This window comes from Pteropus vampyrus, unplaced genomic scaffold, assembly GCF_000151845.1.
Source record: "Pteropus vampyrus isolate Shadow unplaced genomic scaffold, Pvam_2.0 Scaffold182, whole genome shotgun sequence".
Lineage (NCBI taxonomy): Eukaryota > Metazoa > Chordata > Mammalia > Chiroptera > Pteropodidae > Pteropus > Pteropus vampyrus.
The window spans coordinates 2289407-2294237 of NW_011888963.1; the positions used below are offsets into that span (position 1 = coordinate 2289407).

At 34.3% G+C, this 4831-nt stretch overlaps 1 pseudogene; it reads left to right on the top strand.

Moving 5' to 3' along the window:
• The first annotated feature begins 4317 nt into the window (after positions 1–4317).
• LOC111746292 lies at positions 4318–4436 on the top strand (annotated as a pseudogene).
• The last annotated feature ends 395 nt before the right edge of the window (positions 4437–4831 follow it).

Consider the following 4831-nt stretch of genomic DNA (forward strand, 5'->3'; position numbering starts at 1 on the left):
AAAGATACTATAAATAAAGTTAAAAGACAAATGACAGTTTCAGAGAAAAATATAACATATATAAGAAACAATAATTAATAATCTTAATATATAAAGAGCTTTTATAAATCCAGGAACAAATTAACAACCTAATAGAATTATTTACAAAAGGCATAAACCAGCAGTTCACACACACACACACACACACACACACACACACACAATACAGAGGCAATAAACATTTGAAACATGCAAGGGCCTTAAAAATTAGGTGGGGTGCAACCTCATTTAAAAACCAGGATAACTGAAACTTCAGCCAGCTTTTGTTGTTATTGTAGTTGGGATGGTAGTTCCTTTTCAGCTCTCTCAATGAGCAAAAGGAACTCTAGTGAGCTATATCCAAAGGGCTATGACCTTGACAGAAGGAGAAGTGAACCAATCTGATGACAAATAAATCGGAATTAAACTGGCTTAAACATGGGCCCAGAAACTAGACAGAGAGTCTTTCTGGTGCAGTTGTCTATGAATGTCTGTAGGGAAGCTCAACAGCACCATCTCAAAATAGTCAGACCTGGGTACATACTAATGAGCCCCTCTCTGGGCATATTCTCCTAGGCCAGACCACCAGGCTTCTGGATATGTATGTGGCATTGTTTGCTCAAATTCCAATGATTATATTCTTTGGAAACCATAGATTTTAAGACTTTAGATTCCTCAAATAAGGACTGAACAGGGTAAGATGTTAGCAAGTTGTACTAGCAAACTTTAAAAGTGCTGTATATGTAATGAATTTAAGGCCATGGAAAGAATTAACTCTCAAATATCCCCAGGTTCATGGACTAAGATTCTGTTGGGGATGGAAAATCTTGTGAAAGATCCAAGGAGGCAAGTGCAGGAGTAAGTAGCCATAGGAGTGAGGGAGGGGATGGAAGAATGCCTCTCTCCTTCTGCCACTGTTTGTAAGGGTCACACTTCCTTGAACTTGCTTCTGCCAACTGTTATAAAGATAAATAATAGAGAAAAAAATATATGGGATAAGGTAGAAGAAAAGAGTAGTCTTAAAATAATTTCGTAAAAAAGACTAACCTAAGAAGTAAAATTAGGAAATGAAGCAAAATAATTTTAAAAGATTAAAATAAGTTTGTGGAAAACACAAAGATGAAGGAAGAGAGAAACTGAGAGTTAAAAATTACTAAAAAGAGCAAGTAGAGAAGAAAAAGATTTAAGGGTAAACTCTCCTAAAAGCCAAAAAAAAAAAATGAGATTGATTTCAACATACTATATATACGGAAAAAAATTTTTTTAAAGATAAATAGCATTGAGTATGGATAAACCAAACAAATCTATAATATATAAAAAAAAATAAGATAACAGTTGTGAATTAGTTAAAAAGAAAGAGAACTGCTAAAGGCCATTAAGTTTTTGAGTGAGTATGATATCTTGAGTGAGTATGATATCCCAGGAAACAGGGTTCTGCTGTACCAGGAGCCTTGTAGGCAGAAAATTAGTGGAACAGAGGGCTACTCTTAATACCCTGGGACACCCAGGGGATTCTGGCTCCCAAATGTCCTCAGTGACCTGTGGAAGAATGTATCTGACTTCTACAGCTGATCCAAGCAGCACATCCTGGCCTTTGTAAACTCACAAGCCCTTGACTCGCTCCTCCTCTTCAATACATCCTTATCAGAATAGTATATTAGTATGACAATTAATAGATAACATGCCTGCTCAAGATCACCTTGCCAGGAAGTTGTAGAACTGGAATATGAACCCAGCAGCCTGAGCTCAGACCGTAAGTGCCAATCATTAAATTCTATGTTGTCCTGTAACCACTTTTAATACCTGTACCAGTGGATTTTCCACCTAATATATATTTGCCAACATTTTCACTTTTGATCATTGGGGATTTTTTTGGTTTTGTAATTCACAACCTTCTGTCGAATAAAAACAAACGCAGTTTTGATTTCATCTTGAAATACTTCCTGTTTCTTTGTCTTCCTCTTCCTCTGCTCCTTTGAAACAAAAGCTGGTCCCTTTCTTTTCTTCTCTTTTTTCCTTTCTATTATAAAGGCAAGGTATATACATTGATGAAAATAAAGGACTAACAAAGTATACAAAATAAGAGGAAAATATTCTACCACGTACAAACAACTAAAAATAGGACCCTGATAATGGTGTTATTCAAGTGCCTGAGCATAACTATAGAGACTAGGTAATTCAAAGCCTTTTCTCTAGAACATAATGCTCATTTTTGTGTAGCAGCAATCAATGACAGTGCTAGATCCATAATTAGAGTAACATCTTCTTTATTCTTGAGACTGAATATTTAAAAAATGAGCCATTCCAATTTGATACTACAGTAGTTTATCTTGAAGTAATGATGCTGTGTTTTCTCTTAACCACATTTTTAATTATTTCATCTCATTTTACAAAAAAACCACTTGCGTTGGAATCTTACTGATAATCATTCTTTACACATGTCTAATGGAGCGTAACAAAAACAGAGCGATCATGACTTCTATACTGATATGTTACATGGTATCTAATATTTTGGTGTTCTTTTACTTTAATGTACATATGACTCATTGATGCTTCTGAGTGACTAGTAGAGAAAGTAGTTTTAGAATCATTACTAACTTAAATTTCCATCCTCAGATTCTACCTTACTTTCTCATACCACCTCATTTAAAGTCTTTTGTGTTGAAAAGTATGTAATAGCTCTAAAAGAAGGTATTACGTGTTTCATCTGTTGTTCCAAAAGAAGCGAAAAACTAGACTATTAACCCGCTGTGTAATCCCTGCACAGACTACAATGGCTTTCAGTGGGAAGCCAGGCTCTGCCAAGAGCAGGGAGGATAGCAGTTTAAACATTACAGGGTCAAGTTCAGCATTTGTTCCATTCACAGAACTCCCACTGACATCAATGAGAGTTTTGTGCAGAGTAGAATTTCTTCCTCAGTTAAATGATTTCTGTAATGCCTTCTATTTTGCCAGAACATATCACACAAATAATATACTAAAGAAAGTATATGTAGTACTTCATTTTTTTTCAGGCCTACTCTTGATTTTAATAAAATGTCATCTACAAAAAGCATTTTTCTTATAAAATGCGATTTAAAAGGTAAATAAGCAATTTGACTGAGAATGTAAAGACTCATTCTAACCTCATCTGTTTGCAATTTTTTAGATTTGTTTTTGGCCTGTGATATAAAAATCACAATTGAGTTCAGTCAATAACCTTTGAAACTCTGAAATTTTATGCACTATGATATATCATAATTGACTGATTGGGAACATGGAGTTCTTAAAGTTATTAGGCCAACGTACGTGGAGCTAAATATTGATATTATTTAGCAAATATCTCTAGGTAAATAAAGTCCGCCAAAGAGAAAAGATGAAGGCACTGAATTTTATGTAATCGTTGGAAGGATAGGCAATCAATATTAGTGAAGAGTCTGAACACTACAAAGTAAATTTTACTGTTGTTAAGTAATACAATAACATTAATGAAAATTAATAAAATATTTTTTAAATGAATATTTATAATTTATAATTAGCCTATTGTTTAATGACAGTTTAAAGGGAACTTTTAAGGGAAAAGAAAATATTAGAATATTAAAATATTAAAATTCTTTTAAGAGAAAGAAAATGTTAGATTTTCTTTCTTTGAATAGCAATGGTAATTATCTGATTAACATTTTATCAGTTTGAGAAATTACACATTAATTTACATTATAAATTAATTTCAGTGTCTAACATCACCTTTGACTTTCAAGATTTAAAAAAATCTGAGGTTTCTTATAGACTCAAAAATCTGGTGTAAATTTTGCTTAATCTTCAGAAATATTTAAAACAGGTTGGATTCTAAACATCATTATTATTCTATTAAATAGCTTTGGCACGATGTATTCTTATTTTCTATAAGGGAGATGCCCCTATTTCACTGTTGCTCAGAAAAGTTTTTTAAAAGGTTATTTGGGGAAGAAGAAGGAGATAGAAAGTAAAAACAAAATGGAAAACAAAATAGTGATTTTGGCTTATGTAACAACTCGCTTCCTGCTACCTCCAGCCGTGGTCCAACTGCAATGTTTCAGAACGAACTTTAGTTTCTACAGAGGTTCCATTCCTCCTTCAAACTGTAACAGTGCCAGGCCTTTCAGAAAATCATGAGGTCATACCAACTATGATTTCTTAATGGTATACTCAAACAGTAAAAAATTCTGAGGAATTCAAACAAGTATCAGATATCACCAACATTTGTAGAGTATCTATTATGGATCCAGTATTGGGCTGGGCATCTCACGTGTGATATCTCCTAAGGTGATTTAAGAAATAGCAAGTTATAGCCATGCCACTCTGAACGTGCCCGATCTCATCTGATCTCGGAAGCTAAGCAAGGTCGGGCCTGGTTAGTACTTGGATGGGAGTCCACCTAGGAATACCAGGTGCTGTAGGCATTAAAAAAAAGAAAGAAAGAAATACCAAGTTATGAAGTTTTAGATAAAACCATAAAGTATATGGGAATTTTAGGAGGAATCAGTAGTTCCATGGTCCAAGGAATCAGAAAAGTCCCCATTTACGACTAATCATGATAAATAGTCAATTCTTTTGTGGTCTTTTGAGTTGGAGACTATTCACAGATGTGTAGGATGATGTGGCAGTCTTAAAATATATCCGCAAATTCTCTGACATTATGCTCACCAAAAGTGCAATCTATTAACACTCTCCTTGAAAATGGGCTGGCTTTTGCTTCTGCTTCAACCAATATAGTACAGAAGGAATGGCACTATGTGACTTCCCAGGTGAGGCCATAAAAGGCATTGTGCTACCACTTTGTTCACTGGAATACTAA